The 25,035-nt window shown below is 43.7% G+C and overlaps 1 protein-coding gene across 1 annotated transcript in view; it reads right to left on the bottom strand.

Annotated features, from left to right (window-relative positions):
* Positions 1-23,414, bottom strand: part of TRIM2 (tripartite motif containing 2) — a 125,813-nt gene extending 102,399 nt beyond the window's left edge. The window contains exon 1 of the mRNA XM_081137484.1: positions 23,157-23,414. The gene's annotated coding sequence lies outside the window, so the exon portion shown is untranslated. The remainder of the gene's footprint in view (positions 1-23,156) is intronic.
* Between the last annotated feature and the right edge of the window lie 1,621 nt (positions 23,415-25,035).

Below are 25,035 nucleotides of genomic sequence, written 5' to 3'. Positions count from 1 at the left end.
ATCCTTTGCTTTCTTTTTTAAGGGAATAAAAGGTATGCATAGGCAATATGGCTTAATAAAGAGAAGCTGAAGATTTAACATCAGTGGCACTGAAGAACTTTGTAGATAGGCAGAAAGAAAGCTACAATCTTTCCTGACTTTGCAAGGCTTTTTTTTTTTTTTTTTTAAATCTGAATGTCTTTATTTCACTATCACTCTTTTAAACTTTATTTTTATTGTTGACACTATTACAGATGTCCCCATTTCCCCTACCCCTTTGCCCACTTTGACCCATGAAAAGGCTTTTGATTTTGTTCTGCTTAGCTGTTCCTCAATGTACGGAAAATTATGGATAAAAACCATTCACTCTTAGGTCAACCCATAATCTGTTAAAGAGATGGAAAGTTCTAAACACATTCCATTAAACTTTCATCATCCTCAAATGCATTTATTCTTTGTTGATGAGGCAAGTTATAACTAATTATGTGGATGTCCCATATTTATTATTCTTTACGATTTCTTTGTAATTCTCTAGTTGAGCTGTGAAGAAAACTCTGCTAACCACACATCAACATGAATGTATTTTTATTTTTCCAATCATGCTGGTAGATTTTCATAAGCCTCTTATATAGTCTTTTAGTCTGCCCCCATATGACCAATGGCCAACATTTGTAAAATATGCCTTCAGTTAGGCTGTAGCCATGGAAAAGAGAAGCAAATTGACTTATATGGTGGGCCAAGCAATGGCGTTGGGCTCATTCGCCCATCACCCAGCCCACTGAGTTAAACCATGACAATCTTCAACACCACAAAGGTTTGCAATGAGATGGTGAATACCATGAGCGAGTTTACTGAAAACCCTAGTTCAGAATTAAAAATTCCAGGACCCATAATACTCATTCTAGATCCAAGAGTAATGTAATATTTTCACCAATAATCCAAATGATGCAAGAGAATGTACCATTAGTTTTTTGGGTTTTTAAAAAATTTACTTATTTATTTTTGTTCAAAATATTACAGATGTCCCTTTTTCTCCCCAATGACCCATTCCACCCTGTCCACCCCCCTCTCCAGTCCCTCTCCACACCATTGTCCCTCTCCTTGGGTTGTGCATATATGCATATAAATTCTTTGGTTACTCTCTCCCCCTCCACCCACCTGCCCTTCTCCATCCCTCTGAGATTCGTCAGTCTGATCCATGCTTCCATGCCATTGAATCATTTCTGTTCACCAGTTTATTAAGTTCTTTAGATTCCATGTATAAATGATTTCATGTGATGTTTGTCTTTCTCTGCCTGGCTTATTTCACTTAGCATAATTTTCTCCAGGTCCATCCATACTGTACCAAAGGGTACGAGATCCTTATTCTTTACAGCTGCATAGTATTCCATGGTGTAAATGTCCCCGAGCTTTTTTATCCACTCATCTCCTGATGGGCACTTGGGCTGTTTCCAGATCTTAGCTATTGTATATTGCACTGCTATGAACATAGGGGTGCGTATATTCTTTCTGATTAGTGTTTCAGGATTCTTAGGACACATTCCTAGAAGTGGGATCACTGGGCCAAAAGGCAGCTCCATTTTTAATTTTTTGAGGAACCTCCATACTGCTTTCCATAGTGGCTGCACCAGTCTGCATTCCCACCAGCAGTGTACTAGGGTCCCCTTTCTCCACGCCCTCGCCAGCACATGTCGTTTGTTGATTTGTTGATGGAGACATTCTGACAGGTGTGAAATGACACCTCATTGTGGTTTTAATGTGCATCTCTCTGATGATTAGCAATGTTGAGCATTTTTTCACATGTCTCTTGGCCATCTGAATGTCCTCTTTGGAGAAGTGTCTATTTAGGTCCTTTGCCCATTTTTTAATTGGATTGTTTGTCTTCCTCTTGCTGAGTAGTATGAGTTATTTGTACACTGTATCATTAGTTCTGAAGAAGCCACAAGCTGAGCCACCCCTTCAGAAGTGAGATAATAATGGTAATAATACGCATTCAGCATCTGCTCTATGCCTAGCACTGTTCTAAGAGAGTTTACTTGTATTAACTCATCTAACCCTCCCAACCAGCCCTAGGCAGTAGGTACTCACATTCTAACAATCTCTCTAAAGATCCAAAGAAAGTTTCAAGGTGCATGATGAGATTAGTGTCACTCAACATTAGTGTCACTGGCCACCCTAGGGTCTCAGCAAATTTTTCACGTTGGACTTATCTTGCTTTGGGTTATAAATGTAGACCATCTACTAATTTTTTTCTTGACCTTTAAGTTCCCTGTTTACATTAATACAGATAGCATTCTGCTTTTGCATTTCAATTCCATATATATAATTTATGGCTATAAACACCTATAAATAAATTCTGATACTCCCATGAAAATATTGCTCCAATATTCTGAAATTAAAATTTATCTTACTTTGACATGGTAATAGATCTTTAATTAGAGTTATCATCATATCAGATTTTCTCTTTATAAACAGCATGCTTTACAAACGTGCTTTTAATTTTTAATATTGGATTTTTTTTTTTTTAACAATACAAAAAACAGCCTTTACTAATTTGTGGTGAAGAGATTTTATTAGAATTAACTGTTTTTTTTGGGAAACGTACCAATAAATGTAGTGTCATCAATCTGTTGGGGCGACTCTGACGATTTGTGTTCTCTGTAGGCCACCGGCTTCCCCAAGTAGGCAAAGCTTGTTTTTTTCTCTTCTAGCTTCCCTTCTAGTCATTTCTTAAGGTCTAGAAGAGCAGACTCTTTGTGATATGAAGAGAGACCTGTGGCAGACAGGGTGTGGCTCTGATTCAGTTGGGGGACGTGGAAGAATGGCACAGGCTTGGGAGAGCTGACTACTCCTTTCAGGGACTTGGCAGCTGGCACAGGACTTGAAAGGCAGCCTCAGTGGCAGCCGCTGGCATCTTGGGGTTCTGTGTAACTCTAGCAGAAGATTCTGCTCAGGGCTGTCCCTCGTGTCCCAATGAGAATTCCTTCCTTAGAGACAAAGTGTGACAATGAAGACAGGTTTTATGAGGGTGAAATGGTTCTAATTTTTCAAGGTTCACCTGAGGTTTAAGCACTATTTCCTAAAAAGTCTCTTTTAAACTTCCCATATTTCTTTTGTTTTTTTTAAAAGCATGAAATTCTGAAGGCACTCACATCCCTTCTTTAATCTTCAATTTAGTCAGCTTCACTGAATCAGACTGTCAGAGCCAATGTAACCCAAGAGGTCATTACGTCATAGATAAGTAACCTGTGTCCCAAGGAGCGGAGGTGACCCAGTTCTCACCGCTCAGATCAGACTCTCCCTCAGGCCGTCACGGGGATATTTGAGGCTGGATAATTCTTGTTGGGGGGGCTGTGATTGTGGAACATTTTTCAGTGTCCCTGGCCTCTTCCCCTCTAGATGCCAGAGGCACCCCCTCTCCCTCCTCCACTGTGACAGCCCAAAAATGTCTCCAGACCTTGCCAAATGATTCTCTGGCTGAGAATCACTGGTCTAGCAAATTCCTCAGCCCCTGCCCACAGGTGGGCTAAGGAACAGTCAGTTTTAATAGCAGCAGCTGTTTGTAAAAGGGCACCTTCCTTAGTTCACTTTCCCCACTGGCCCCTAATTGAACCCACTCTTTCCTATCAAACTCCCCCTCAGTGAGCGCCCTCATCACGGTGAGCAGGAATCATGAAGTCTTCCTCCGGTTCTGCACTTCTCACGTAATTTCCTGTATCTATGTCTTGTCTCCTAACTTCTTTCTGAGCTCCGAGACTGGAAGGATAGTCTCCCTGATTGGAATAATTCATCCCAGAATTGTCCCCAGTGCGTACAGTGCTAGGGACAAAGCAGAAACACAATCAATGCTATTGTCTAAACAACTACTCAGAGGCCTAGCTTTTTTCAAACACAAAGGCACAACCGCTTAGGCTACACATGTAAACATCGGAGCAAACAGGAAAGGAATACACCCCAGAAAGTGACTGACAGGTGTCCCCGCCAGCTCGAGATGCACGTGGTTACACTGAGAAGGCAGTAGGCTGTCGTGGGTACCATCGAGCCAGGGATGCAAAGCCTCTAAGACTGACGCTCTTTTTTACTTTATGTAAGTGAGAGAGTGAGGTTGGAACTGAGTCACCGTGGAGTAAAAAGGCCAATGAGGTCAAAACTAAAATATTCATGATATTTCCAAATCTTTATATGAAGCGAATAGCTATATTGATGAGGAAACTGTCATTTAAGGAACTAATCCTGCTGGGTACTCTTTTGGGAGAAAGTAAGATTAAATTCTGCTCTCAGGGAACTACAGTCAAAACGAAAGCCTCATTCATTCATTCACTCATTTGTTTTATAATCGTTTGATAAATATATAGGAAGAATGTATGTATCAAAAGTGGAGACAAAGGGCGAATCACTGGGAAGATGCTGCTGAGAAGATGCTTGTCTAGGAAATTTGTCCTAGAGAATGGAACAGGACACAATCTGACTCCAAAGGGAAGGCATGGCATTCCCCACCATGGGGGAAATGACGGGGCGGATGGATGCTCTGGATAGAAATGCATCAGCAGGCACAAGGACGGCAGCTGGACCTGTGCTTCCGATGAGATTTCTCGTACCTGAGAGACCTCGCTCCACTTTCCAGGACAGGAGAAAGCAGTAGTATTGATGGTGACGTTCTAAATATGAAGGGCTGATCTTTGCCAATGGAGTTTCACCACAAGGCCGATCACCAGTGAGTGATACTGAGCCCATCCATCCTGACGCCTGGGATCAAAAGACCACCCAGGTGACAGCTGGAGAATACCAAGCTCTCCTCGAAGTGCCCAGAGGACTTCTTGTCACTGAAGCTACTCCTATCCTCCCTGTTATACACTGAATATTTATATCCCCTCAGATTCCTTTCCCTCACCTGCATTTTATAGTCTTTCTACAGAGGCAGTGCTGCTTAGTGGTTAATGCTAACTGCCTGAGACCTAGGCAAGTCACTAAACCACTACGGGCCTCAATTTCCTCTTCTGTAGAATGGATTTAATAACGGTATCCACCTCAAAGAGATGCTATGAGAATGTTTAAGCCAGTTCTTAGAACAGTACAAGGCTCATTACGTAAGAGTTAGCTCTTGTTGTTATTATTATTACAATTATAAATACCCATTCTCCTGAGGTGCTCTTCCTCAGCCCTTATCACTTTTTACACCCCAGAGGGTTCCATGTGACACTGAAGGCCAACATATAGGCACACTCCTTTGAGAGCAGGGCATCCCCAGCACTCACGACAATGTCTGGCACAAGTGGGCACTTGATTTATATTTACTGAATGAACGAACGACTGAATGAGCAAACAAATGTGTGAATGAAGGAGTGAATTGCCCCGTGGGATGCCTAAAGGAGGGTGCAAGAGTGGTTTGTGTTTTTCCCAAGGAACTATTTTTTTTAAATATTCCTGAACAAGATTGCAAAACCAAAAACTTGCCTTTGCAAGGCCGTGTGCTCTGACAGCTAAGGCCCGGGACCCGGGAGCTCTTGTCTCTGCTCCTGGCCAGGTCCCACTCAGCGGAGAGACGCAGGCTGTCTAGAGCCTCCGTTTTCCTGATAAGAATGACAATGTCCACATCCCGGGCGTATGACAAAAACCAACGAGATGGCAAGTGAAAGGTGCCAGGAGCTTCACTAAAGAAGACCTTCCATTACTGTGGAGCAAACTTATTAAAAATATACCAAGAAAGCGTGCAGTTAATGGGGCTGTGAATTTTCTGAAGACAAAGTATCCCCCTTGTTTAGTTTGCTTCGTAGAGGCGAGAGTACAGTGTTATCAGTCGGCTCTCCGAGGGGGAAGCAAATCTACTTTATTCACTGCAGGTTTCAAGTGAAAACACCTGTCTTCGCCTCCTCACCAGCTTAATAAAACTCGGTTTAGCATCCTGAGAATGTGATGTGGTTTGGAAGAGTACTCCAGGGCTTCGGTGCTTGTCCTGTTCACCGTTACAGATGTGGCAATAAAAGGCTTGAAGTTAAAGGTTGTCCTCCTCCTAAACAGACACCTAATCCCACAGCAGCTGGCCATCTGCGTCCGGGCCCGGGGGCAGCGCCGCAGGTCTGGGGGCCCTGCGCTTTCCACCCCAGCTGCTGGCGCCCAGCCTCACTGCCATGCTGCCGCAAACAAGGTGTTGATTTTCTAAATGTCCCTTAAAAAACAGTCAGGCGTCAGGTCTCAGATAACCACTTTAGAGGGAGTATTCCTTTAAAAAAAAGGAAAGAAAAGAAAGAAAAAAAGTTCAAATTAAAAAGAAGAAATATTGGGCCCTGGCCGGGTAGCTCAGTTGGTTGTGGGTTTGATCCCTGGTCAGGGCACATATGAGAAGTAACCAATGAATGCATGAATAAGTGGAACAATAAATTAACGTTTCTCCTGCTCTCTCTCCCTCAAATCAATAAATTAAAAATTAAATAAAAAGAAATATTGTTTGCATATCTAGCTTATTGCCACTCGTACCCTTTTGGCTTCAAAATTTACGAATTCTCCTACAGTCAAGCTCAACTCAAGGCCCTGAATGCAGCAGCTTCCCGGACGCTTTCCTGGATCAACCGCACTCCCCAAGCCCCTTTCCCATCATTCCCAGTCCTGTTTCCAGAATTCCTCCCTGTCCTCCCCCAGTGAGGCCATCAGTCTTGCGGTGTTAGAAATTCTCACCGACTCGACTCGGAAGGCGAGAGTAGAACTCTGTACTGTGCCCATCATTTCTAATAATCGCCTGATGGAATCAATCCACTGGGAAAAATTGCACGGGCACTTGACAAAGACGTGAGAACATGGGTCATTTAAGCCTCCCGAATGGAACCAGCCATTAAAGGGTTGTTGAAGTTTTGTTCAGATACCGTCAATCAATACCTTGAGTGCATTTGATAAAGGTGACTTAGGAGATAAGATTTTTTTGACCTTGAGAGTTTAGTTTCATCTTATCTGTTTTTTTACCGTAAGACCCAAGCTGCTGTACCTCCTGCATTGAACACAGGGTGGGCACATTTGTGCACTGAAGTGACAGTTACGATGCAACCCAGAATTCCATCAATACAGACGGCATTCCTGAGGGCATCGGGAGGGAAGATCTGAAAATTGGGAATCATCAACTCCCTCCAGGAAGTGCTTCCAGAGTCAGTTAGAAATCATTGTAATGGACAAATGCCTGGGTTTCTCAAGGAAAAAAAAGTCAATGTCATTTAAAAAGGGGGAAAGTGAGACTATAAGAGAAAAAATATGTAAGAGAAAAACCAAATGCAATGTGCACATAATTTCCATTCTGATTCCACAAATTAACTATAAAAAATGCTTTTGAGACAATCAATTTGAGTATGAACTAGGTGTTACCTGATATAAAAAAATTATTGTTAATGTTGTTAGGTATGATAATTGCAAGGTGGTTATGTTGTGTTTTTTAAGTCTGTATATGTTAGTTATCCAGTTTAGAGGGAAATTACATATCTGGGATTTGCTTTCAAATATAACAAGAAAAAACAAAACATAGCAAAACAGTTGGGAAGGAAGGTACAAGGTTGGCAAAAATGCTGATAATAGATGATCCTGGGCGGGTTCATGGAGGTTCATTATGCTATTCTTTTCTACTTTGTGTAACCTTGAAATCTTCCAAAAGAACAATATTTTTAAAGTTACTAAAACCACAATCTCTAGAATGCACCATTGTTTTTCCATTAGTTAATTCGATGCATATTTATTGAGACTCCACTCTGTTGACAGCTTGGTGGCAGGAACTGTGAGGGGTCCAGAGCTACATAAGACATGATCAAATATCACATATGTCTAGGATAAATACCTTTAGTGGTTTATATTTGACCGCTTGGGCATGGAAAACCCTGACCCTTTCCAGATCCTGGATATGCTGATCTGTATGCCAGTGACCTCGGTTCCAAAGCTGGTTACACCCTTTCCTAACCAGGCGACCTTGGGGGAACCACTTACCTTGTCTAAACCTCTAGTTTCTTATTTATTAAAAACAGCTAATGGTAGGACTCCCTTTGTGGGCTGGTTGTATTAAGATAATAATAGGGCCAGCCTAGTACCTTCCTAGGCTATTGATAAGTCAGTAATAATAGCTGACATTGTTTTCTAGTGAGGAGCAGCCCAGCAGTAGCCCTTTGTGCTACTAGGAAGAGGTGGTCCTTTGTCAGGGCTGGTGTGGCTTGGAACAAGGGTGAAGGGGTGAAGGGCTCAGTGAGCAGAGGGACAGCTTTTTTTAACAAAAAAGCATCTGTGCGGTTTATGTTTTGCAACTAACTCCCCCCAACATTACCCCCCTCTTGCTCACTCTGCTCCTCCACCAGGCTGGGGGGTGAGTTAATCCTGGTGCTCAAGAAATGCCAGGCAATCCTACTGATGGATTTTAAAATTGTACAGATGCCCCTTGACTTATCTCTGTCCCCATAAACCCATCATAAGTTGAAACTATCATAAGTCAAAAATACATTTCCTACACTTAACCTACCAAACATCATAGCTTAGCCTAGTTTGCCTTAAATGTGCTCAGAACACAATATCCAATAAACCCTGGCAACACAGTGCACAGGAGAGTATCCGTTGTTTACCCTGGTGATCATGTGGCTGACTGGGAGCTGGGGCTCTCAGGAGAATATCGTACTGCATATCATTAGCTGGGAAAAGATCGAAATTCAAAATTTAAAGGATGGTTTCTACTGAATGCATATCGCTTTCGCACCGTCAGAAAGCCAAAAAATTGTTAAGTCGAATCATCGTAAATTGGGGACTGTCTGTATTCTCGTTTCTCCTAAATGGTGATAATAGGGATGGTGACTAAGGTATTAGCGTAGATTAATTTGAATGCTTCACTTGAAATGAAAGTAACTTTATCACCAACCTTGTCTTGTTTTGTCACCTCCCTCCCCTCCTCCCCCTCTCTTCCCTCCTCCCCCCTCCTCCCCCTCCTCTCCCTCCCCTCCTCCTCTCTCCTTCCTTTATTAAAAAGCTAGCACTGTTGGCCCCAACAATCAGGCCATTCACTTCAGCGCGCATCTTGCTGTGCAGCGGACTGAAATGCGCCATCCTTGTCCCAGCTGCAGGGCCCCCGACGCCTCCGTGCCCAGTCCCCCGCACAGTGCACGTCTGTTTCGTAGGGGAGGTGAAGCTAGAGTGTGCCTGACCCTGCGGGTGCCGCTGTGGAGAGACACGAAGTACTGAGCTCAAGGGGGAAATGTACGTGGCTCCGTATTTAGGCATGGGTGGATGCCACGCATAAACATGCGGAAATCAGAAATTCAAATCCATTCCAATCACAGGCTATCTGGAAGTCTGGAGAAACAGTTCACAGAGTTCTTGCTTTTTGTCAAAGTTATGGCGAAGGATCACAAGGAGCCTTCACCAAATACTAGAATCCTTACAAATGCCATAGTTTAGGAACATCTTTTTGAGTAAAATGTCCTATAACTACATATACACTCATATATACTCTTTACATACACACATATATAAATTTGTATACATTTATAAAACTTGAATTACACCAGAAAAATGACAGAGGGAAAAATGCTACCTTGAATAATATAAAATTAAAACAAAATTCACATACCGCAGTAGAGTGTAATAGGCAGGGCATATTACACAGTTTTTCTTTGGATAATCTGATAATCAAGACTCTTGTCTCCCAGATAGCAAGTATAAGGTTAACTGGATAAAGCAAACAAGAGACCTTAAATCTGTGCATTAAAGCAGGGTGTGGGAGTTCCTGTTTTCTGAGGCATGCCAGTCACCTGATACATTTCCTGTAGAATCTGCCTGATATGTTGACCCCAACTATGTCATAAATCCCAACCTCTCTGCTCTTCAGTATAGCTTAGTGTCTTGAAGAGAACAAGTCCCTGCACTACTACAGAATTTGTATCAAATGAAAATCTCTAAAAGAATTTTAAATAAATGCTAGATTAGAGCTGAAAAACATCAGCACTTTGAGAATGTATTTTAAAGACTTTTAAACAATGCAATTAAATCAACCACTGTTTACTACACTTTCTAATTTAAGAACACTTTATATTTTTAAGCCGATTCACCTGGTTTCATTTGAGAAAATGGAAAGTTAACATTTTGAGGTATTTCAAAGAAAATCTTTATAGTTTAAATCTCAATCTATCACAATTATCCAGTATGTGTATTATTAAGGTCATTTTCTTCTAACTCCATGCTTTTCACTGCCTGCCTTCAGTCACTTTAGAGTTATACGCATTTTTTTTTCTAGTTTCAAAAGCAATGGACGCTCTTTGCAGAATCTCAATTATCATCTATTACCTACCGCGCAGAAACGATTGCTTAACAACTTAGCATTATGCCAGATGGTTTTCTAAACAAACATATGATTAACAGTACCTATTAAAACAAAATAATGCATGGCAATTTGTAATTTATTTTACCTTCCTACCAATAACATATCCTGGATAACTCTCCTTATGGAAATATTTAGTTCTATAAGCCCATGTTTGGGTGTGTGATTGCAGAGCATGCTGTTTTATGGGTGTAGCTTGCTCTATTTAACCAATCCCCTAATGCAGGTAAAGTAATATTATAAACAAATGCAAAAATTAAAAAAGCCATCCTTGTGCATGTACCTTTGCAAATGTTTCCTATTTAAAATGTTCTCTTTACTTAGGTGTGTAGCCCATTATATTTTCTCTGCTTTTTGAAAATCACAAGAGATAAATCAAGAATTTGAGTAAATGAGAAGGAAATTGCCAAATGAGCCTTGGGAAGCATGTTTTTATATTTTGTATTATTCAAACACTTGCATATTTTGTCATTTTCTCTGCTTCTGGGCTAGAAAATCTGCAAAGAGAAATTCTGGGTGGAGGGATTTAGGACCCCTTTCTACAACCCCTGCAAACCTAAGCCCATGTGGGGACACAACCGCAGGCCTGTCTCCTCTCTCCTGCACCTCTCCTCTCCTGCACTTTCCTCGGGGCAGCTGCTCCTCCCCTTCCTTTCTTACTATGAAAGACGTAGGGTTCTCTGTACCCCACAACCTTTTACTTATCCCCGAGGCAAAGGGAATTCAAGAGCTGAGAAGTACCCACACCAGTTCTAAGTATGGCAGAGAACTGAAAACAAATAAAGACTCCAAGGGCAAAGGCGAACGTAAAAATGGAGTAAGACTTCAAAATAAACATTGTTTCTTTGCCATTCTGTTGCATAGCTTTCGACCCTTTTGTAACAAAAATTTTATTCAGGACTTCTTTCCACATTGCAATTTGCCATTGCATCATCCTTACATCATGGTATATCTTTTCAATGGCCTATTTGTTTAGAGATTTCCCCCCGTTTTCTTATTGCTAAATTCTGTGAACAATGAATTACTCAGTGGGAAACACCACTCCATCTTTGTAGAAAGATCACAGGTGCGATTGTATTCCTTTGTGCTTTCATTAGTTTGGTTGTGTGTTATAAAAGAAAGCATTTTAAAAGTACAAAATAGCCCAGGTTAAAGAGAAATAAAATCCAAACGTGCTCTTTTCCTCACTGGGCATTGACTGCTCACCTTTAGCACAGAATCACCAACTGCAGGGCTTAGGGAACTTGACCAAGGTCAGAAAGCTTAGTACCTAGTGGAGCCAAGATTTGAACCCAAGCATTCTGGCTGCAGAGTCCAAATTCTCGGTATTACTGTATAGCTGGTTCCACTACACACACCCAACTCTGTGGTTAGGTAAAAAGTTTAAAAAAAAATTAATAGCCTCCACTGAAGAGGAGATATTTAATCTGAAGTCACCAGACAGACTCCAGCGAGGTAGAGCACACCACACTGCAAGATGGAGGTTAAGGTGAAGTCTGTATATTTTACTGTAGACTGAATGTCAGCATTCTAGATTCTGTTTCCTTTCATGCTCCCAGCAGGGTAGACATCAATGTATCCACCCAAAGCAGAAGTATTCTTAGGAGACTTCTTAGTCTCAGAAGAAGCTAAATGTCCCCGCTAAAGGGAAATCCCTCCAATGCTGCCTTTTGAGGTCACTCAGAGAAACACGTGGCTCACTGCCAGATCATTCTTCAAGGAGAGCCACCAACTGCCAAATCCAAATCCACCGATCACACAAGGACTGCAATCAAACATTTTAGAGACTCACTTTCAAGTATGTGTGGACTGTCAAGGTCACCAGACATTTGAAAACAGAAAGTCTGAAACAAACAAATAAGGAACTCAGAGGCCACAGAAACAATAGAAGAAAGGTTTTTAAAAATCCACTAAATTTACTATCTTCAGAGCAAAAAAAAAAGATATTGCATCCATGAAATAACAGGATATTTGAAAAATAAAAGAATAGGAATGACACCTTAGAAATTAAAAAAGTTAAAACAAAAGCTCTCAATAGCATAAAAGAATAAAAGATAATAAAATTAGAGGATCAGTTCAAGTGGTATAATGTTTAACTAACCAGAATTCCAGAGAAAAAAATAGAGGAAAACAAAAGGGAAGAAATTAACAAAATAAAAATAGTGGGCATCTCTCCAGAAACCAGAGACATAAATTTCCATGTTAAAAAGGGGCAAATGATCAAAATAATTCCAGGGGGAGGAGGGAGAACACGCAAATCAGAATAGTTCACATTGAAGGAAATGGAGAAAGGGAATGGCAAAGAACTTCCCAGTAGCAATCAGTAGAGACTAGAAGGTAGTGGAACAGCCTTTGACATTCTGAGAAAAAATGACTTTCACTTGGGGATTCTATACCCAGCCAAACTATGAAGTGCGTAGGTAAACAAAGACACTTCATATATGCAAAGACTCAAAAATTACCTTGTATGTACCCTTTCTTAAGAAACTAATGGAGATGAATTTCAGAAAAACAGAATTAAATCGGGGGGGGGGGGCGGGGAGACATTGAGGTCCAAGAAAAGAGCATCCAAAACAGGAGAACGAGAGTGACAAAAACAAGTCCCAAAACAACAGCACAGTGAAAGTGGAGGGAAAAGCCAAACTGGGGTGGAACCAAGGCTGGAGAGAGGAAGCTCTCAAAGGGGAGCGGAGGGGAGACGTGGAACGCATAAAATGTTTAAAATTTTTTGAACGAAAAAAAATTAATTATCGTGACATATCTGCTGGAGCATTTGAAAAAAATATTAACATTAGGCCTCTAGAAAATCTAATGAAAAAAATGAAGTGATTGCTCACTCTAGGTAAAACGAAATGCAGTCTATAAAAGGAAACATAATTATAGCAAAATACTTGGCTCAGCAGTGACAATATTGATATGGTTATAATAACCTAAATTTAGATTTAATCAAGACTTGTATGATAAATTGCAGGAAAGGAAAGAGAGAAAATAGAGTGTAGAAGAGGGAGCTAAAATCTCATCTGTTGTGACTGAGATTCAATAGATAACACATAAATGGGTTAATACATAGTAGTGTAGCTATATGCAAGGACATTTCAGGAAGGATATATGCAAGGCTGGTGAGATTGTTGCCTCCAGAGTGGGAATTAGAGGGCCTGGAGGCTAAGGCAGGAAGGAGACTTTTCATTTTGTTTAACCTTTATTTTTTTCTTTTGAATTTTGAACTATATAAATACATTACCTATTTGAATAAAAAAAGAAATAGCCAAAATAGGAAAACTTTTACAAACAGGAAATGATAACAGAAGAATGGCTGAGAATGTTGAAAGAGGTTGTCTCCAGGGAGGACTGCAGGATGAGGTGGTAGAGAGATGAGACTGCTGTATTTACGTATGAGCTTATAAAAATATCATTTCGTTTTTAAAATTAAGTGTATGTGTTGATTATATAAATAAGAAGTTAAAACAACACTAGGAAAACACTTTTCAGGGAGACGCTATCTCAACTGTACAGGTAAATTGGGTTTGTGAAAGAAATCTGTGTGGATGTCAACCCTGAGTGAGCAAAATGTTAATATCCTTAATAACACTTTTGTTCAAACACTTTTTCTCTAAAAACGTACAGTATAAAGTGGATTTGTATGCGAATAACAAAAATTAATACAACTTAAATCACAAAGCAGGGACATATTTCCTAGGTGCCTTCACTTCACAGCATGTTTTACGGTATAAATCTATAAAACTGATCCCAGAGTCCGTGACATAAGTTATAATTTTGGAGCATCAATAATCTAAAAGTTTCAGAAATTTATTGAAACCACCTAATTGCATTAAGTCAACTAAACAAAGTAGTCCTAAATGTGGCTACATGCATTTGGGTAGCATAAAGGTTATTTTCTCCATAAGTTCTTGGAAAAACCAAGTTTTTGCATGTTTTAAGATTCTAACTCTAAAAAAAAAATTACCTCTAAGAAAGACACCCTTTATCCCTCCAACTCTGGAGAGCATGGTACATGTCTCAACTCCTTTTTTCAATTCACTTGGTCCAGTGGTAACTGATCACTTGGGCACAAGTGGCCAAAGGAAGATTCATCTAGAGTAGCATCCTGGTTTCAAACTCTGGGTCTGTTGGAGCTGCCTCACTGGGAAGAGTTCTAATTAGCGGTGTCATTTTAACTGAAGCCTATAATAATTGACACCAAAACCTGCTCTCTCACTTGCTCTGCCTCAGTTCAGAAACTACCATTTCACATTTATTCATTTACTCATTGTGATGGTTAACTTGATGCGTCCCCTTGATTGGGCCACAGGGGGCCCAGATATTTAATCAAACATTATTCTCCTAAAAGGAAATTAGGGAGGCTGGGGGACCAGGGTACTCTCATGTTTCTGCAGAATGTTTTTGGATGACAATAATATTTTAATTGGTAGAATAAAGCAGATTGCCCTCCATAATGTGGGTGAGCTACATCCAATCAGTTGAAGGACTGACTAGAACATAAAGATGCACCCTCTCCCTAGTAAGAGAAAATTCACCAGCAGACTGCCTTTGGACTTCATCTGCAACATCGGTCCTTCCTGGTGGACACCTTTTGAACTAGAGCACTGGCTCTCCCCAGGGTTTCCAACCTGCTGTTCCACCCAGTAGACTGAACTTGCCAACCTCCATAATTGCGTGAGCCACATATATGTAATAAACAAACAAATATCTCATTGGTCCTGTTTCTCTGGGGAATTTTGACAAATACACTCATTCAAACAAATATTTATTTAACACAGACTATATGCCAAACAATAAACTAAGTGCCAGCATAAAGAGTTAACATTACAGTCCATACCCTTGAAGATCTAGGAATTTGGCAATTATGCAGACAACAAATAGTTTCTCCTGAGAGTGAGTTGGCCCCACACAGAGAGAATGTGCATATGCATTTATTTAGGAGTTTGGGGCTTCATTGGGCTTATTCACGATTGAAGCCTGATCAAGTTTGCTTAAGCACTTGGTTTTTCCAGTCTTGCTTCATCTGTTTTTTCCAGGGGGTGGAAGGTTCCAGGGAAATACTACAAATTTCCACTCCCTAATAATGTCATCTGCAGAGGACACAGTGCCTTTATTAGCTTGTGGTCCATGGAGTAACCCTACTTACCCTTTTGTGTGGGTCTTACACATAATTTACCACTTTGGAATACTGCCCAATATCCAGTCATCTAGGAAATTTGTTGGACCTGCCTTGCAGTGGTTGGCTTGTGACAACTAGATGATACAAAGAAAACTTACAAGCGTGCTGGCCTTGTGTATGAGACTTCTTTGAGCATAAACCATTCAGTAATTAGGGAACTCTAATGAAACTCAAACTGGGAAACAGAATATTCCAAGGAATTCTGCTGTGCATCATATTATGTGTAGAATATACTGGAAAGAACAATGGCTTTGAAGTCAGACAGATGTGAGTCAAACTCCTATGCTGGCTTCTCAGGAGCTGGTGACCTTGGAGAATTTATTCAACCTCTCTGAGCTTTGGTTTTCTTACCTCTAAAAATGAAGACAACAATATCTTGTCACGGGTGCCTGTTAGGACTGAATGGGAGCACGCAGGTACAGTGACAAAGACAGTGCCTGCCACATAGCACACATGCACAATCAACGGAGGTGGTTTTTTGACATGGAGCGTTGGTGTATCTTTGATCCATCTCTGTGCTTGTAAAAGCAGTAGGGGTTGGTTATAAACACTTAGCTTGCAAAGTGTTCCTGTATAAAGGAAGGATTACAGTCTTCATTTCAAAATTCTGTATTGAGCTTTTAGAACAAAGGACCTAGTTTAGTTCAAAGTACAACAAAATCTTCGTTACACAGAATACTAGAGAATGGACCATAAATGGATGGCCAAAGAACCTGGCCAGTAAAGAGTTCATCATGTCGGCAAGAGGATCCAGCCTGGCCCACCTCTCCCTTCTTGGAAATGTAAAGGTGAATGAAAGAACAGACAATGGGAGGTCTTACTGTTTGTGAAGCAGAGAACTAGCCTCCAAACCTCCCCATCCACTCTTAAAAAAAGTAAAGCCTGGAAAACAATCATCTTCTGAAAATCCTAATATAAGACTGATTTGTTTTTCTGTGGGGAAGCTAATGAGCTCAGGGAGTTTTGCTGGATTATCTTAGAAATGCTTATTCCTGGAACCTTGGTGAGGGGGGAGTGTCAGATAACAGCTGACTCAGCTCAGTGATTATGTTTAACAAAGAAATTAAGGGAAGGAGGGAAGAGAAGAGGGGGGAGAAAATGTTCACTCAGAAGAGTCATAAAAAAGACTTTTAAAAACCACAGCGTGAAGATTGCAACTGACTCATATTCTAAAAATTGCACTAAACTGTTCTGGAAAGTTGTAACATAGAGATATAACAATGGAAACATGTTACTCATTGCCAAACCAAAAGCATAGTAAAGTTGTAACTTTCACTTAAAATAGCAAAAAATAAAGGGCTGTTGGGATATGTCCAAGAAGAAGAATATACTAGTGGAAATTAGGTGATCCCATACTACATTTAATAAAAAATTTTGAGTATTGAATCTTCCCAAAGTTCACGTGTCACAGAAGTAACTGGCAGTGGCAGCTTATTACATCATTGTACTCGCAGCTACTATTAGTTGCCCAGAAAGGCTGGAGGCCAGCGCGGCGCTGACCGTGGACCACACAGTCTACTGACGAACCATCTCGGGAGCCAGTCCTCTAATAAATTTCGAGGAGTGTATTTAAATTCTGATTAACTTATTCAAGTGTTAGTTTGAATTACAGACCAAAATAAAAGAAGAAAAAAATATCCAAGCAGAGCTTCAAGTGGTCACACAGGAATTTGTACAAGCTCAGCGAGCTTTTTGCATTCGTGGTACAAGAAAGCTTTCACTTCCTAAAGATTCCACGGTGGCTCCGTGTTGTCCTCAATGTCCTCATTCCGACACTGAAGTTGGGTAGAGTCTCATCTACGGTATTTGTCTTGCTAACGATATTCATCCCAGGTTAATCATCTGCGTGCCATGAACCATGCTGGGCCCTCGACATCAATTCTCTGTATTCCTTAAAATACTGCGATGGTTGTCCCCACTTACAGAGGAGGAAACAGAGACTGCATGTTAAACAAACTGCTCCCACACCTTTGGGATGCAGATCCCCAATCATCTGACTCCAGAAAGAAGGCCTGTCTTCGCTCTCATTAACCATCAAAGTGGGGTTGCCAAATCCATGCCTTTTGAGCCACTACTTAAGCTGTTTGTCTTTAGCTGAAAAATGCCTCCACCTCCTCTGCTTCCCTGCCCAGTTCTAGACCATTCCCCAAAGCCCTGGGGCCACCATGGAGGGCCCTGATAATACCACCAACACCGGGGTCCCCTTCCAGCCTTGACACAGAACAGGTCACGTGTCACTTGTTTCAGCACTGTATCGGTCAGTTCAGCACTTCACCTAACACTTTGATGATGAGAACAATCTACTTTAAAATAAAATAAAATTTTCAATGGAATTGCCGTTTTTGCGCTTTACTGATATTCTTACTAATCTCGTATAACAAGAATCTTTGATCATGCAGGACAGAGATGAGCTGAATAGTCATGAATATACAGCTGCATTTTAGCCAACACTATCAGATTTCCTCTTAATTTTTCTACCAGCACTATGAAGAAGTTCAAAAGAATGGATTGGAGCTTTACCTTCTCTCTCTGGCCTGGATACACTTAAGTAGAAGTTCTCTTAAGGGTAAATTTGCCAAAAAGAGCCAACAGGAAGATTCTAGAATGGTGAGGCCACCGGATAAATTCCCTTAAGGAAAAATACAAGTTGCTTGTGTAAAGCCTGATAGATAGCCCATCGGCCAGGGTTCTCCACGGGCAACCTGTCATTATGAAGCCAGAAATGGGCAGAACTTGATGTTCCAGGCGCTGGGGCAAGGCAATTGATATACTTAACAATCAGCCTGGGCTACAGCAGGAAGAGAGACAGACGCCAGGTAAGGCTGAGTCCAAAGGCCACTTTGCAGGTTGGTCCCATGACTGCCTGAAGGATGGAGTGGGAGGAATTTTGCATAAAGCCATTCCAGGGCCCCAGGCTGCAGAGTGGTCTGAAGTGAGTCGGACCCTCAGAAAGGCCTTGAAGCTCCCATCTTACATCCTGGTCCTCTGAAGCTGGCCCAGCTGGTGGCACAGTCTGATGGGGAAGTATATGTTCATCTAGGATTCCAGTAAATGAATCTACCACTGTTTTCGTGCAGTCATTAGAAGAGAGAAGATGATGCCAGGGTGAAGCCTCTCTGCCCCAGCCTAGGGCCTCGGCAGCTCAATATTCGGGCTGGTGTGGCTGTTACCTCTCCAAGAAACACATTTCCAGGTTTGGGCAACCAGAACCCAACCAAATACCTGAATGCTATTTCCTTCCCTTTTCTCTGGGCTGTTTCCACATTCTAACTTCAAAACTCTCCTTCCTGTCTCATTGATAGTAAAATGTTTGGGTCACAGGTGCTGCTTTTTCAACTCTGGAGAACTGAGGGGCCAGTGAAAGGATTGAAGACAGTGTGGCCATGGCTTTGGGAGGTTTGACATCACCACAGAGGAGAGCCTGGCATGGTTCAGTCACTCTAGTTTTGTTTGCTTACCCTGAGCCCATAGGAAGTGAAAATGGGCAGCTGCTGTGGAATGCTGACTCCATTTAAGCACAGTGCCACCGTGCCTAACACAGCTGCTTTGAACAAAGCTGGCTTCTGTTCATCACGCTGGGGTAAGCGCTCATCTCCTCTGAGTGAGTCCCTGCCACCTTGCATGCATGGGTCTCCATGCCAGCCTGGAAGGCTCTCCGTGCCTCACCGCTGGAAAGGAGGGAGGTAACACCCTGGTCTTAGCACTACAGTGGGAGTAGCAGCCAGATAGAGGTAGGTGCTTTGCCTTCCTGTTATTTGGCCTGTCCCCAACATCCAAACAGAAAAACAGCAGCCCAAACCCAGAGGAGAGGCAGGGAGTACCCAGCCATCACATTTTTAGGTGTCCTGAATTTTCTACCCCTGGCAAAGAAGCCCTTAACTGTGGAAAGTAGTGTTGAATGCCTCTTCTTTGCTCTTGGAGACATACTATCCTTCATTTCTTGTGTAGCTTAGGGAAGACTTGAGGGAGATTTAAGAGATGTGGGAACTAGGAACTTTTGAAATCATGCTTCAACATTAGTGCTGCTTGCCTGCATGAACAACCCATGGTCCCCCATTCCTCAACCCAAGAGACACCAGAAGGCAGCTTCAGGACAGTTCCCATAGAAGGCTCAAGTCTCCCAAGCCCCATTCACCCCATCTCCACCACACCAGCAGAGACAGCTTTGCATGGTCCATCTGGAGAACAGGGCAGGTGTGGTCACCTCCTATCTCAGGGGCCCATGGTCACCATCCCAATCTCCAGGGGCCACCCTCCTTAACTTGAAGTCAGGGGAAGGTTAGGGAACTAGAGAATTTTTCTCATTCAGATAATCCAGAGAGCTCTATCAAGAAGTACACACTCAGCTAGAAAAACATGGACCTTCAGAAAGGAGGCAAAGAAATATTTCTTTAAGTTAAACAGAAAGCATTAAAACAACAACAGCAAAAACCAGAACTCAAGCTAGAAGAGGCACTGGGAGAACAGCTAGTTCAGCCCTGCTCCTCCCCCACAGAGAAGGAAAAGTCCTGTGTTGAGGTTGGCCTGTGGACCAGCTTCCGCAGGTGTGTTTTGCTTGGCAAGTACAATATACTTTAAAAAAAAAAGTTTTCATTGAGAGGAAGGGAAAGGCAGAGAGAGAGAGAAACATTGATCAGTTGCCTCCCATATGCACACCAACCGGGGATCGAACCCACAACCTAGGTATGTGCCCTGATCAGGAATCAATCTGGTGATCAATATATGGGACATGGGACAATGCTCCAACCAACTGAGACACACCAGCCAGGGCCACATTATACTTTAAAATGTTTTATTCCTAATTAGTTGCCAACCTTGATAAAGCACAAGATCTGGCAAAGCTGGCTGACACCCAGGTGTGGATCACAGCTGCTCTCCACAGGTGACTCCCCATCGGCCGCTGGCCCTCCTGGGGCTTACATGCTCCCTGCCGGCCTCTGCAGCCACGGACTTTGCCTTTTAGGCAAGACCAGTGTTTCTCTACCTAGTGTTTCACCTAGGGAGCTCTGACAAAATGTCCACACCTGCACTCAGACCAGGTAAGTCAGAATCTGGGCCAGGGGAGAGACTCAGGCCTTAGAAGAGTTTAAAATCCCTTAAGGGATTCTAACATTAGGCTTAAGAATGGCTCAGGCAAAGTCTGTGGCACATACCCCGGCTGGTGTAGCTTAGTGGCTGAGCGTTGACCTATGAACCAGGAGGTCATGGTTTGATTCCCGGCCAGGACACATGCCTGGGTCTCAGGCTCGATCCCCAGTAGCAGCCGATCAATGACTCTCTCATCATTGATGTTTCTCTCTCTCTCCCTCTCCCTTCCTCTCTCTGAAATCAATAAAAAGACCTTAACAAAAAAAATAAATAAAGTCTTTAAAAAAAAAGATGGAAACAGAATGGTTAAGGCTAGACCATGAAGGAAGTGCAGGTGATAAATTATACTTTTAAAGCTCCTCAGTGGCTCATGTCACTCTTTCACCATCTTTGAAGTTCTATATTACATCCTATCAAAATCCAGTTTTCTCCTATTACATTCTTCTCAGCATGTCACACAGCCTCAGGGTGGTGTTTCTTTTTTAATTTTTTTTTTTTTTTTTTTTGCTTCTTTCCATTTCATTAAGTTATTTTGGGCTGTCCATTCTGAACCCCTACTCCGGTTTCTCTACTTTCCTTTTAAAGTCCAGTGGACAAAATTAGAAACAATTCTCTACCCATTAGTTATTAGAGCAGAATTCAGTAGAGGTATATATTTCTGTTTCTATCATGTTATACTTAATTTCTCAGAATCACATTACTTTATTTTCACAATGCTTTCCTTTTCTTCTCTTCTCATTTCTTTCTTTAATCTAATCATTACCTGGTTTTAGTTAACAAGGAATTCATTTGCAAAAACCTATGAAACCACACTCCAGGATCAAAAACCAAGATTTGGGGCAAAATTAAAGCACAGATGTCAAGGCTCATTTTCTATTTAGAGGGACATCAACCTTTCTTCAGGGCCTTAAATGATATGTAAAATCAATGGGGTCATATACATATTCATAATAGTTTTAGTTCTTTAACTTACAAATTAATTTACAATCAATAGGTTAGCCTGTTTTAAGCAATTTCTTTCTTTCTTTTTTTTTTTTTAATATATCTTTATTGATTTCAGAGAGAGGAAAGGAGAGAGAGGGAGAGAGATAGAAACATCAATGATGAGAGAGCCATTGATCGAGCCCGCAACCCGGGCATGTGCCCTAACCGGGAATCGAACCCCGATCGCCTGGATCCTAGATCGAGGCTCAACCGCTGAGCCATGCCCGACTGGGCTGTTCTAGGCAATTTCTAAACTAATTTGATAACTTTTTTGGGTGGGGGTTGCTATTTAAAATTTTCCCATTTTGCAGGGTTTTTTTCTTTCCTACTTGGCGCTCATCAAACCAATCCTCAGCTGCCGGGTTATAACAAATGCTGCTTAGTGGGAGATGGACTTGGAAGATGCAATTGGAAGACAAGCACACATTTTAGCCCATCTCTGTAAGATATCGCTTTGCTACACCCATTTTACAGATTACGAAACTGAGGACTGGAAAGTTTAAACAGCTCGCCCACAGTTGAGGGCCCACACACCCAACATCAGGTAAGTCCAGGCTCTGGCCGGCCCCTTGGAAGGTGAAGCCTTCCGTGGCCTTCAGCAGCGGATGGTCAAGCAACTGACCATCAGAGAAGATAGGAGTCCGGCTTTAGATCTTGGAAGAGCAGAGATTGCGTCTCTGTATCACACATTCGGGCCTGAACCAGAGGGACATGGAAATGCACATGAAACACTAAACATGACATTCTAGAGCCAGCAGAGGCTGTTAAGGGGCTCCTTGGAATCCCTAGGGAAAAGCCACGGGTTTTTTGTTTTTTTTTTTTCACAAATACACAAACCAAGGAGAGACCCTTGCATGATGTGAGCTCTGTAAAAATGAAAATCTTGTCCAGAAATAAAATATAAAAACAAAAATTGAACTTCAAGATCTCCTCTCGCAATCGACAGAAAAAACCACACCCCTTCACACTCATGCTTTGGGGAGAAAGGAGAGAATTGAGGTCTTTTCTATGCCGGGTCTCCATAAACATGTCTGCCCTGTTAGAACGCGGTATGTGAGGGGAAAGGAAGGAGCGAGCTCGAGGCTCTGAAATCCCAAGGGCTCCGCGATCCCAAAGGCACACAGAGGGGCGTCGCCCTCCCGCAGCCACGCCCAGGTCCCCCGCAGGACTGGCCGCGGCGCACAGAGGTCCCCCCACCCACCCACCCACCCACCCCCGGCGGGAAAACACAGACCTAATCTCATTGTTTCAACCCAACCATAAAACGCAGCTTCTCCACTTTCTAAAAAAGGACCCGAGGGACTGGGGCTGGGCAGGGCCACACGGGCTGCCTGGGCCCGAGCTTCTTTGTGCATCTGTCCCCAAAGCATGCCAAGCCGTGCGCTAGAGACCAGACGCTCGCCCCCCTCCTGCAGTACCCAGAGTCGTCGCCTCCTCGCCGCGCCAGCCGGTGCCACCTCCAGACGCGGCGACGCGCGTGGCCAGGCCGCCCGCAGCCCGGTCCCCCGCGTGCGGGCCTCTCCTCCAGCCGCCTTTGCGTCCGGGCCCCGGGGTCCCGGGCTCGGGCTCCCGTGCCAGCAGCGCGGAGCCACAGATACTCACGTTTCCAATTGTTTCCTCGAGGTGCGCGCACTGTCCCCGCCACAGGTAATCGGCGAGAAGGAAAGAGCTCCGAGGGCCGCCTTTCAGGCAGCGAGAAGTGACGGGCCGGCGGCCGCTGCAAGCCCCTCACTTTCTGCAAGCTCGCTCAGCGCGCGCCTCGGGGCGCCAGCGCGGCCGCCAGGTTTGATAACTATGTCAGACCGCCCCTCCTCCCCGTACGGAGGCGCAAAGGTGACGGGCTGGGGCGAAGGACCCCGCGTTCAACCGCAGCCACCCCGCCTCGGCCCCAGCGCTGCCGCAGCTGCAGCGACTGTGCGGGGACCGACCAGGCGAGGCTCCGGTGCCAGCCTGGACCTAGGGATTCGCCAGAAGCCTCAGATGCTCCCTGTTCGCAAGGAGCATAAACCTGATACTCTTACCAACGGTTATTTGTGAAGCAGAACAAGAGGCGGGCGCGCTTCCAGTTACCCCTCGCTGACCTGCGTCTCCAATGGAAAGACGGACTGACTTAAAGGAACGCCGCCAACCGCAGCCCGGTTTCTGCTGGCCCGCCCGGCGTCGGCGGGGACCCTGGCACCGCGCGCAGAGCGCAGGGGGCTCCGGGCACTGCGCCTCGCTCCCGCGCTCGCGGCGCCCCGACGCCCCCCGACGCCCCCGACGCCCCCCGACGCCCCCCGAGGCCCCCGCCTCTGCAGAGGGCTCCGGCCAGCAGGACCTTGCTGTCCGCGGGGCTCCTGGGCAGATCCTGCTTGACCTGGACCATCTCCAGAGTGCGGACAGCTCCTAGAGAGTGGCTGGGTTTTATCAAGCAGGAAGGAATTAGTGGGTCTGGTTTGCTTTTATATAAAAAAGTGCTTTTATGTAAAATAATAAAAAAATAGAGTACTTGTAACTGCTGCGGGGCGCGGGGCAGCCTGCTGGCCACGCCCCGCGGCCTCTCCCGGGCTCCTCGGGGGCCGCCCCGCCCGCCGCACCTGCCTCCGCGGGGAGTGGTTTCCGTGGAAACTCGGGAGACCCGCATCTCGCGTCCCGAACGCCGTTACCCTGACGACTGCGGCCCCGCGTCAGGCGGCCGGGGAAGGACGTCCGCCGAGGCCTCTTTAAAATCAGACTGAACGCGATTCATGCGGGCGGGAGGCCAGGAGAGGGGGACAGAGATACTTGGGGATGGCAGCGGAGCCGCGCCCAGGCTGCCCGGGGTGGCGTTAGGCGGGCAGCGCAGACCCGGGGGTAGGGCATCGCTCCCCGCTCCCTCCACCCAAGAGGACTTGTACATGGTGTTACCAGAAATTCCATCATTCCCTTCAGCACAGTCACCTGTTTTCTCTTCTGCTTAAGGTGTTATTTAAAAGTTATTTTGCGCAGACCGAGCGCTAGTGAGCTGCCCGTGGGCGTGAGGAGAGGCCCGAGAAGATGTGTGGAGCAGACGGGAGACCTGGGGCAGAATATTTGGCTGCGATGATCGCGGGCACAGAGGCTCAGCAGCTGTCCTGAGGGCAACCTTGCCCCGTCAGGCTATGACGCACTCATGGTTACAAAATCAAGCTCATCATTTCAGGTGAAGGCTTGGGGGGGGGGGGGGCAAAGACGGGAGGACGAGACTACCCATGTGTGTTAAAAATTTAGATGTTCACATGCCAAGTTCTTACTTTAGGGTGTGGACATTTTGTATTCATCAAACCATAAATAGGTACTGCAGAGTAAAAGGAAACAAGTTAGTGAGCTTTGTGAAAGGCACACACACACGTGCCCCATGGTAGTCTCTTCTTTAATATAAATTGTACGTTTCATATCTGAGTTATTAAAAGTTAAAAATCAGTGGCATGTTTGAATTAAGATTTTACTGTATACGTTAAAATATGATGATAATTAATCTCTG

Source organism: Miniopterus schreibersii (assembly GCF_964146895.1).
Source record: "Miniopterus schreibersii genome assembly, chromosome: 4".
NCBI lineage: Eukaryota > Metazoa > Chordata > Mammalia > Chiroptera > Miniopteridae > Miniopterus > Miniopterus schreibersii.
This window is presented reverse-complemented; position numbering and strand designations above follow the sequence as displayed.